The sequence below is a fragment of the Physcomitrium patens genome, chromosome 5 (assembly GCF_059467195.1).
Source record: "Physcomitrium patens ecotype Gransden chromosome 5, ASM5946719v1, whole genome shotgun sequence".
Taxonomy (NCBI): domain Eukaryota; kingdom Viridiplantae; phylum Streptophyta; class Bryopsida; order Funariales; family Funariaceae; genus Physcomitrium; species Physcomitrium patens.
The window spans coordinates 19653500-19664805 of NC_143414.1; the positions used below are offsets into that span (position 1 = coordinate 19653500).

The following is an 11306-nucleotide window of genomic DNA, read 5'->3' on the forward strand; positions in this document are numbered from 1 at the left end:
ATTCAACAACAGAAGATTTCTTAGACAAGAAAAATTCTTGTATTCTAAATGTTTGGCATAAGACTATAGATTAAATATTTTGGAACACCAAAAAAAATGTTATAAAAAATCCAAATACCCACAAACTGGATTAAGTGTGAGTTACATAATAAATTCATATTTTGAATTTAGATGTTGTGCCTACTCTGTTTTTTTAGCAATGATGAAATCCCAGTTACGCCAATAACAAACACACCATAAAAAACAAGAAAAAACAACACTTGGGGATAAGGCAAGATGATGCCAAAGTTGGTTCAATGTAATTGATGTTTGCCTGTCTGCTTGGAGGAAGGCCATTTTCCTGCCTAGCTTTTTGAGGTTTGTACTTATATGCCAACCAGTTTTGTGGACGCTCGTGCCAAGAATCAAATCAAAGGAAGAAAAAATATAATCATTCTTATTTGATATTATGATATATATATATATATATATATATATATATAAATATAAACACTCAGTCATGCATAGATGTGCAAAAGAGTGTGTGGAATCATATCATAGCATATGAAGAGGTACTCAGTCAATGTTATGAAACATGAACTAACTGAATAAAAAAGCCATGATTCAAACATTGTAGTGTGTCTCTGTAAAGATTGACAAAGGTGTACTTCAACACTCTGTATCCATGTCTATGATTATGAAAAAGGTGTCCTTCATTTGATCCATGCATGTACACATATGCACCCAAAAAAAATAAATTCCTAAATTCATACAGCCTGAAGCCAAGTCTATGACAAAGGTTAGACGTCATCAATGAAAAACACCTTTCAAAACTTAAAAATGATTATGCATTATTTTGATTGTATTCCAATGAAACCATAAATATGCATATATATAGTACTTGACATAAAAAAATACTAAATATTTTATTTACAGAATAAGTTTGTATTTAGTGATTTTGGTGTTTTATTTTTATTTTTCAATGTTTCCATATCAAGTTGAAAACCATCAATCAATTGCAAGGAAAATACCAAAATACAAAATGAACATTTGAAACATTTGAACAAATGAAACGTTTTAAATTTTAATAGATGTATGTGTGAAAAACTTTTTCTATTTTTACTTCAATTTTTATATAGTAAACACATACATGTATAAATGGATACATTTATACAAAATGAGAGGAAAAGATCCTTAAAGCAACACTTCTATTTCAAACTTCAATAATGCAGAGAATATTCTAGTACAATTATTGAAGTTCTTGAAAATATATAAGTTCTATATAAGTTGGAATCGACACTAATATATTATTATCCCATCAGAGTGGCGCAGCGGAAGCGTGGTGGGCCCATAACCCATAGGTCCGAGGATTGAAACCTCGCTCTGATATTTCAGAGACAAGTGCTCCCAATCAATTATTTTTGTTTGAAGTAATTTTCACTGGCGGCAGCTGCTCATTCACACTTGATGACGATTGTGATGAAGTTATGCAGTTGATATGAAACAAGACTTCGCCGCAAGTGGTTCCAGCGTGGTGTACCCTCCCTGCATTGTGTAGACTGATTACACTGAAGTAATGAAATGGGCACCCCAAAAGTTTTCAGTTGCTGCCCTTCAAGCTCATTCCAGGCTCAAGTCAAGTTTCTACACATTTATCACATGTATTTTTGAGTGGGATCAATGTCTTAACGAAGGTTGTAACATCAGTTGTATGTGGGCATACTGAAGCACATGTCCATTTTCATATATTAGAGATGAGTTTAGTCGTTAGTAACAAGCTTCCATAATCTTGCACGATGACACAATTCTCAAAACCCATTAAACAAGGAAAATTATGATTTTACCAAACCCAAGATAACTGTAGGCTACAACTTTCAACTACAAGGTTGCAACCAAGGACGATGTAAGATCAATCCACTAAATGTTGACACCACACAGGGAACTCCTGCTTGTCGCGAATAAAAACCAAGTCTACAGGTGGGAAAACAGTGATACTCAACACAATCGATTTATGATTGATTAGCCATGTGGAGTATTACCCTAAATAATATTCAAATTGTTCATCCTCATGTTCCATCATACTTGGCAAAATAATACCTCACAACATCTCAGTTTTCAATAGTAGTCTTCTGTCGAAAATTTCTACTGGAATGGTTGCTAGACTGGGTCTAAGTTCTAAAATCTGCTCAATATGTGACTACCCACCTACTTCCAGAGCTAACTTTACGCTTCGCTTTTCTCTTCGCGAAAACATGAGAAGTATACCGTTGCGTGCCGTCCTTATTTTGTACCTTCGAATTAGCCAAGAGGCCAGTGATAAGACTCTTGGCAGGGTTTACCCATCCTACCACTGACTTCGATGTCAATGAAGGTATGCTTGTGAAAGAGGACCATCAGCATAGACAACGGGCAACTTCCTTTAACCCAAAAACGCTAATCTTGTCACGTCCCCAATCTGAATATTCAAGGCCCTGTGAAAACAAATCCGGTCCAGTTCCTCTTACCATGGCACAATAAAAACAAATAGGCTTAAAAAAACATAGCAAATAACACAAAAATATTTAGCCTATTAACTTTACCAGTTGCTCAACTTGTACTGGTTCATAATTTAAGCTGACCTCAGGTACCACGACGAAAGACGCACATAGCCGAGAATTGGCTTGCATCACACATACGAACTCGTCACATGGGGGCACATCATTGGACGTACCTAAATGCTGCAGAGAAAAAAAACAAGACAACTCCCAAATGCTGGAAATGGTCTTGCATAAGCCTTTCCACCCCAAAAAGCATCTGATACTTCAGGTTACCCAATAAACCCATAAACGCTCAGTAACTTGATGCACTTGTGGTGACTGAAGGGGCTGGCAGTGACAACCTGTTAAGCAAGGACGTATTATTCACAGGGATCCTCACATTTTTAGATAACGATTATCATTGCCAACCACAAAATGACATGGATGGTCGTATATAAATACTTTCCGATGCGAGGCTGAAAAAGGTAAGTCATAACATACTCCTTATTTCTCGCTGAAGACATAATACTGGATAGACTGCCCTAGCAGTCCCAGTTACCATACCAACCAGGCTAAGATGCGCAGGTTTGTAGAAGAAACAAAATACACGCTTTGACATGTCGAACTCTCGAAGAGAATAGCTCTTGTCAACGACGTGGTTTGGAAGCTTTTGAAGAGAGTTTTTGAAATTCATATTTGAATGTTGAACCGTAAGGTCGGCTGAGGGACAGTGCCCAGTTCACAGCTGCTGCACTCGCAACCAAAGTCAGAACATTTCCTGCAGCAACGTTCCACTCATGCTATACCCTGAAAAAGAAAAAGAAAAAGAAAACCCAAGGGAATCAGTGAACAAAATGCCTGAATGCTGCAAATCCCAATAACTGGAGCTGAATGGCATCTATACGAGGTTTTTTTGATAGTAAGGTCAACGTTTTTGCCAGAACGACTCTACCTATTTAAAATGGGAAGAGCACATAGGAAAATGTAGAGAACAAAAACCCATCACATTAAATCAATAAATTCCGTACTTGATGACAAAGAATCACACCTACATTTGAAACCAGGAGCTTACCTTTCACCTCTTTGTTGGAACTCCCACCACACAGCATCACCGATAGTCACCATCTCGTCAAATACTGGCTTGTACAAAAATCCAGGGTCCGCAAGAATGCTGTTCACGTAAAATAAACACAAAAAATCAAAGATAGCAAGAAAATGAATCCTATGCAAGATTCAAAGACACAAGAACGAAATTGAACTCTACACAGCCCCTAATAAAACTTGTATAAAAACGGCAATCAATACAAATCCTTGCTATTTGTGAAAATGGGCCTTATTTGGAACCCAAAACTTATTGCCAATCAATTTAGTCAGTTCTGATGTTCTCATCTGTACATTTGGCGAGAAGAGATACCAAAATCTCAACTGAAGTTACGCAGGTACATACGATTTATTCAAGAGAGGAAGAATAGAATTGAATGCCAAACATAAAGAATAGAATGTCAGAACTGACAAAGTGCGAGTAGCAAGAACATACCGACCGATGAATGCCCTTGAAACTGGCTCAGGTAGCATCCATGATAACTTCCTAGTAAAAGTCGGTCTTGCATTACCGACAAAAACCTGACCATCTGGGCCGAGCTAATCAATCCCTGTTTCAGCAAAGCAAAAGAAATATTTTCTTAGCCACATACAGAACTGCGCAATGTCAGTCCTCAGAGACGATTTCAATCAACACACGCCTCCTCTGACTCTGGAATACAAATTTCCTGTTCTAACCACTACGAACAAAAAAACAGTCAACGTCACCTACACAAGGACGTCCTAATCCTCATGCTTTAAATTAATTACAACCTGCAACAAGTTGGCCAAGTCGACTTTAGTAATCCACCGAGATTCACTGACTTTCTCGGAAACAAATTAGACCGACATGCGGGAACATTCAACGCATTAATTCCACAGCCAGTCGAAAGCCTTCAGGCAAGTCACTGATCGTTTTGAGCCACTCTTGTAGGATAACTTCCACATACTTCCGGTCTAACATCTGCACAAGAGCCATACAACACAAAATCTATGAAAAAATCTCGCTGTGAACCTCCTCCAAGTTCCACCAACACATCCTCAATTTAAGCAACATGCCAAAGCCAAACCGATACGAACGTCCACATTGAAAAAACTCCAAGTCACACTAATCCAAACAGATAAGGTCATCCGCAATCTGGAGGCTCAAACTTTTCCACACTCAATCCCCGATCATCTGATGACTACCACCACGAAATCACCAAGAGGGCAACAAAATGCGACTCCATTCAACCCCACGTACACAAAACCCACTCTTGCATACCTCCTGTTTAACCTTGGAAGAAGACTGCGACAAGTCCAGCTTTGACTTCTCCAAGGTCGCACTACCCCCTCCAAACGAACCGTACCCCTTCTTCATCTCCACGACATGCGACCTGATGGAGATATTCAGCACGTCCTGACTCTACGGCAATCTCTCGACCACGCCCTCGTCTCCCAACCCACCAAATCCCCGAATAGCACCTCCAAACTCAGTTTTACGCCTTCTCACTACCACAGCTCCCTTCATCCTGAACTCAACATTCCTCTTCCGCATTTTCAGCGCGCTCACCTGAACTCAACATTACTCTCCCGCCCAATCTGTCCTTTGCGCCACAACCTCAAAGCGGGATCGAAGGTCATCCCCTGAGACGCCATGGCAGCCATGACCCCCTCAGCGGTGGCCTTCTCCTCTCCTTTGACAAATGCAAGAGGCAATTGCTCAAACTACAGGAAATTAATCAATCCTGTTATGGCAGAATCGTGCTTCCGTGGTGGCGAAATTGCAATCAATGGCAAACACAGAAACGCCACTCCTCGATAAAGGCGAGGATCGCAAGGGAAGCAGTCAGTGCCTGAGAGGAGGGAAGGAGGGGGGCTATAGTGGGATTCTGGAATTCCCGAGGGAGATGGGACGACGAGCTCGTGAATCAATCGCATGCGATTGATTACCAGCAGCAGCAGCAACAGTGGCAAGGGGCAGCACGGCATTCATTTCCTCTTCACCAGACGTTGAGCGGCATTCATTCTTCATCGGAATTTGGTAGCGGCCCTGCACAGTCAGCGCCTACGTGGCGAGCACACTCTGTCCTCGCACATGGCACGGGGGCTCTCTCTATCTCGATACCTTGTCTAGGTCTCTTCCTCACGGGTATGTATCCGGGTTTAATCGGGGTATGTAGGCGGTGAGGAGCAAAACCAGTAGAAACGGTTTGAAACTTGGCGAAGGAACTGCCACGTTCCAAATTTCGAGAAAATGATACTGTATTTATAATGTCTACGTCTCATTTACAAACATCGTTGTTTTCTTTTTATTTTCTCTTTATTTATTAACATTTTTTTTTGTAAAAACATATCATTAAAATATAAATTTATTATTAAACCCTTCTCAAATGAGTTCACATGGTCATTTTTGATGTCATGTAGCTCACTCCTTCTTCATCCTCTCTCTATGAAACTTTGCACATATAATTTCTCATATGAATTGACATAGTATAGATTCTACCTAATTGACCATGGCTCTTGCGCCATCCTTCCGCCAATTGTTCCATAAGTAGCGGATTTTACTCGAGGGGGGGGGGGGACTTATCCTCCACTTGGAGCACTTCGATAAGTGTTGCAAAGACCGGTTTCTCGATTTCCTGAATGATTTTTCCGCATTGTGTGGACTTCTCTATCCTTCTCTCCACCACATTTTAATATCCGCAAAGGATCCAGCGGCACTTGCGGGGGAGGTATGGGGCTTGTTCCTCCCAATCAACGGGAACCGTAGCCGCATGTAGAGTTAAAAGAATAAGGTCAACGCAGAGGAGTGCGCGGAGCTGAACCCACACTATCCATTCGTATCTAGTGTGTCTCGAGTTCAGAATGAGATGCTGGAGGCGGGGTGCGACCCACATGCACGCCCCATCCCGTTCAGCCCCGGCTTTAGTGCTGTCGTGATCGTAATCAACTAAAGCCTCTCTACCCACAAAGTAAGCTCTGGACCAAATCTAATCCTTGATTGACAGCAATCGGTCTCCTTGCAGTCGGTGTTCCTGGAAACACAACAAATCGAGATTGGATAAAAGTGGCCAATAGTAACTTCGTACCAGGTCAACGTCATAAGGGTTATGAGTCATAACGTTGATCAATATTGCAGAGGGAGGAGGAGAGGGAACAATTGCATGCTCCTCGAGCTCGCTGCCGAGACTTCTCGAGGTATTCTTTGTCCTTGTAATAGTAGGTTATGTTGTCTTCGCAATATGGCTGCTTTATCTTGTATGCATAGAAGTTGGTGATCTGTGTCTTTGAGGTTGTGGGGTAAGAATACGGCGATTAGCCTCAAGTATGTTCATATCACTTAACTAGTGATACAATTTAGCATGAAGATGCTCGGAAATGTTGTCGATCGTCTTGACAAGGGTCCTTGGTGTAGAGGCCTTGGATCGAGGTGTTAGATGACCAGCGGTGTTGATGTGGAGCTTAGGAGGGTATACTGTAGACATGTTGCCAATGCTGCCTGTTTGGAGGGATTGAAAGAGAGAAGTGGTGCTGTTCAGATCAATATTAGGGCATGTATTTACTCCTGGATTGCACAAGTTTGGTTCTTGTGGGTTCGCTCCAACAAGGGTGGGGGTGGCATCACTTCGACAGTAGGCGAAGGGGGGCTCTCGGCTCTTTCGGGAAGTAAGTTGGGCTGACCAATTTCTTTCACTATTGGTGCGGATGGGGTGGCAGTGCATACTGTATTGTCCCTCCCTTCATGCGGGGGTATCTAACTGCTGGGACGGACGTCTTGGTCAACGAATGGTGGGAACACTGGAGTGATACGAGTTGCTTTAATTATTTCTTGTGGTTGATTAACATCTGAGCTAGCTTTTTGTATGGCCATTATTCTGGAGTTTGAGACTGCCATATCAGTACCCTGTCCTTTGGTCGGGGGTCAAATAGGGGATTGTCTCTGGAGATGGCAATTCATATCTTGGTGGGGCATCGAACAGGGGATTGTCTTTGGAAAAGGCAATATACATCTCGATCGTGGGTCATTGTTGGGACCGCTAGCAGATCTTTTCGAATCGCTATGTCGGGCTCTGGTGCCAGTAAGGGCGATCATACCATATTGACATCTTCTTCATTCTGAGTCAGAGAAAGAATCCGAGCGCTGACTTATTCGGGGATCAGTGAACTATGCATTTTGCTCGAGGATGTTGAATGAGGCGGAACGAATCTTTGATGAGTATTGTCTTCCACAAAGGCGGGTGGACCATTTGCTCTTGACCCTTCTCACTGCATTCTGCCGTTTTGCATCGATGGATAGCCAATGCATTGCCCATGTTCTCTGAGGTGGTACTCTGATCATATTTGAATGCTCCACGTCTTTGGTATTGTTAGCTCCTAATTGGAGGGTGTGATTTTGTGCCGGGGGCAGGACAGCTGGTTGTTCCTGCGTCAGTGCAGTCGCATCCACTACTCCTCTTTTCGATGATTTGATCCCTTTGCATTTCTTTATCAAGTGTTTTGTGCTACGATAGAAAGGGCACCTAATTGGAAGATTACAATAATCAACTGAAATAACAGAGTCCTCACTTGTTCCATTCGTGATAGACATGAGAGTACACCAACGGATCCCCGCTTCCAATGCGACACAGAATCGTTGTTCCGCATTGGCGGTGTCGTGTGAGTCTCTGCCAAGCACAACATCCAAACCACCGGCGATTTGGGAAGCAACTAACAAGAATTCACTTGCTCTTTTACTATAGACAGCCACTTCGTTAAAAAAACGGGGGTTTACTTACCTCCCACGAAATAGGCCACCACTGCATGCTTCTGGAGGTGCTCAATTTCTTTCTTCACAACATGGTCCACATAAACCTCCAGCACCTCCATGTGTAGAAGGAACCCCGTGCGGCTCCATACGTACCCACTCGGAAGTTTTTCACCCTCCGATGGAATTGTTGGGTGGAATTTGGCATGTTTCTCCATGTTGGTGACCATTACAATAGAAATTCACCACATTTCATGATAAATGGCTGCTGTGTAGTGTGATCACACATGCAAATTTCAAGCATCTTCAGCTCTCTACAGTTTAAAGCTCTTCATCTTGCTTTGCTTGCCATGTATTGCACAGGGAAAAGCTAGAGGTGGAGTACAGCACAGTGAAGAGCTGCCATGCATTGCAGACAGTTGCCAATTTTGTAGGTAGAAACTCATGCACTTTGACATTGGTCGAGGGGTTTGTCAGCTCTGGACCTCTCCTGGAAGAAAGCCTTTGTAGTGATAGCTTGATGAGCTTGCAAGCTACAAGATGAAGTGGTTGCACCTTCTTTTAGGCTCACAACTTTGCAGTGACTGCACAGGCAGTTCATTGGAAGGTGAGTACAACTGCTTTACTAGAGGTACAGTAACATTAGTACTATGCAAGAGAAATAGTAATCATGTAACAACCATTGGTGGCACCTTTCCACTGCCCTGCTGATATTTATTTGCACACTTTTGCACAAATAAATAAATAAATAAATATATATATGCATGCATGCAGACACACATACATAGGCTCTCATACACTGCAAGCATTACAGATCACAGCATCTAATAATTAAAGTTTTTTACTGTGTAATTGCCTCATTCATGAAATTTTTGGTCAGTGTTAGGTGTGCCAAAGCTATTAGGACCTGCAGAAATCCATGCTATGGACACTCCCACTCCATGGCCACAGACTCAGTCTTCCCTGCTTCTTCATTGTACTTAGTGTGCATCAGCTTCAAACCAAAAATAGTCCCGCAAATCAGTGGGAGTTTTGCAGAGAATGGGAGATATATGGGCAGCTGTGGAGAGGTGCCTCATGCTCATTGACACTGATGCAGGACAAAACAAAAAGCATAAAAGAAAAATAAATAAATAAATAGAAAAAAAATAGAGTTCCATGCAAAGAGGGGATCCATCATCTATGTGTGGACACAAGGACCCACAGGACAAACAAACTTTCTCAGTGGGATAATTGATTGGTATTTTGATTCAAGTATTTGCCTTGAGAATGGGATAAGGCTGGGAAAACCCATGCAAAACTTGTGGTTGCTTGTCACCCAATGTATGCCAGTTGTCTCCATTGCAGGGAGATGGTTAACGGGTTCAAATATTGATTGGTAAACAACAACTACCAAGCTAGAGGACATAACCATGGGGCTGGGGTTTTGTTCTCCTTCCAATCCAACTATCCAATGCTCCTAGGTGTGTCAGCAGCTATTTTGTGAACACTGCTTAGTATAGCATCTTCAAAAGCCTTGCTAAAAGCTTTTAACTTAGTCATGTGACCTTGCAAGCCAATCTCTCTTTTTTCATTAATTTGGTTTGTGTGGGATCACTAATCACAAGGAGTGGCTCTGACTATTGGTCATTCCTAATGGATCATGGCAAATTTGTCCACTACTTTTGAATCTTTGCTCTAATTAGTGGAGTTAAGTCATGAGACAAGCAGGACTGGTCCTGACCAAGTGTGATCCTTAACCCAGTTTCAGAGCTGGTTGGGTGTTCTATGGTAAAGAAGGTAGCATGTATTACACTGCTCTATTGATAAAAGGCTCAGGTCAAGGAAGGGCAGTTGACTCTTCGATGACCTGGCCAAGATTTTCAATGTGTTACAACTGAGTTGCCCTCTTTCCCCCTTGTGGCCAAGGTTCTGTATCCATTGGATGCCACCCATGGCCCTGGCAATCCCATCCCTGCAATTCCACCACAACTGACTCAAAGAATTTCACTGCTTGCCATCAAGCAGATCACCTCCATTTTGAACAAGATTCCAAGTTGATAGTTGCAGGCCCTCAGGGCAGTGAGGCAAAGTGGCCATGTAAGGGCATTTCTAGATATCCACAGTAAGAAACTGAGTGCTTCATGTCAAATGCCTGGATTACTAACCTCACAGACTGAGCACATGGTATCCAGTGTAGCATAGCATTGACGAGAGGGGTGGACTGCCACAATCACAGCACTCACAGTAAAGGTCATCATCAAGCAGACTGTTTGAGCTAGCAATATCAGCTCCAACAAGACCATCCCAACTTTCCCTCCCTGGATTGTATGAGAGACAGCACCCACACATCCAAGACTTCCTTTTCCACATTTGAGGTGTTTTTGGAGGACCTCTGCAGAATGAATGCTCTGAGTGTGAATTCTAGTGATTGAAAGCTTGATGTGATTTGAAACAGAAGCATCATGCTTGATTGCACCATATGGCTTGTCACAGTGTCAAATTGCAGTTATTTCCAAAACAATATTGACACAAATAGAAGGAGCTTCTATTGCAGAATAAAAAATATTATACAGCAAGGGCCCAGCCAGACCTAGCCAGGACCGGTAGCACAAATTAACTTAACCTACCTCACAAATCCATAGGGCCTACCAACTTCCATTGAGGCTGTCCAGCCATTCATGATGCTTAGATGGCATTTGTACACCATTGTATCTGGAAGCATTCTAGGCAATGAACATAATTGTCTTGACTGTTCTTGTATCTATTTTTAAATTGAATCCATGCATAATCAATCAAATTCAACCAAATCTTATTAAATATTTCTTTAGCATTCCAAAGGCCACCATTGAACACTGCATCACTTCATTCCATCGACAACAACCATGTAATGGTTCCATGTAAGAGTAATTGCATCCTACTAACTTATTTGAATTGCCTAGGATTACAATGGGCAATGTTTCCACAAAAAAGAAAAGACTGAGGAATTAGATTCTTTGGTGCCCTAGGCGCCTTGGGAGTCCAAG

The 11306-nt window shown here is 42.0% G+C and overlaps 2 long non-coding RNA genes across 4 annotated transcripts; one reads left to right on the forward strand and one right to left on the reverse strand.

The window, feature by feature from the left end:
• Positions 1 to 1968: 1968 nt before the first annotated feature.
• LOC149989329 (uncharacterized) lies at positions 1969 to 5488 on the reverse strand. 2 transcript variants are annotated; one of them, XR_016503161.1, is made up of 7 exons: positions 4840 to 5488; positions 4350 to 4539; positions 4033 to 4147; positions 3568 to 3666; positions 2997 to 3243; positions 2690 to 2857; positions 1969 to 2450 (listed from the first exon to the last, which is right to left on the reverse strand). It is a non-coding gene; the product is annotated as an uncharacterized LOC149989329 (long non-coding RNA). The 2 variants fall into 2 exon arrangements; XR_016503160.1 differs by having other exon boundaries at positions 2997 to 3302; positions 4840 to 5467.
• Positions 5489 to 6200: 712 nt separating this feature from the next.
• LOC149989330 (uncharacterized) lies at positions 6201 to 9064 on the forward strand. Of its 2 annotated transcripts, XR_016503163.1 has the most exons (5): positions 6201 to 6529; positions 6697 to 6755; positions 7097 to 7223; positions 7538 to 7880; positions 8142 to 9064. It is a non-coding gene; the product is annotated as an uncharacterized LOC149989330 (long non-coding RNA). The 2 variants fall into 2 exon arrangements; XR_016503162.1 differs by lacking the exon at positions 7538 to 7880 and having other exon boundaries at positions 8665 to 9064.
• Positions 9065 to 11306: the final 2242 nt, after the last annotated feature.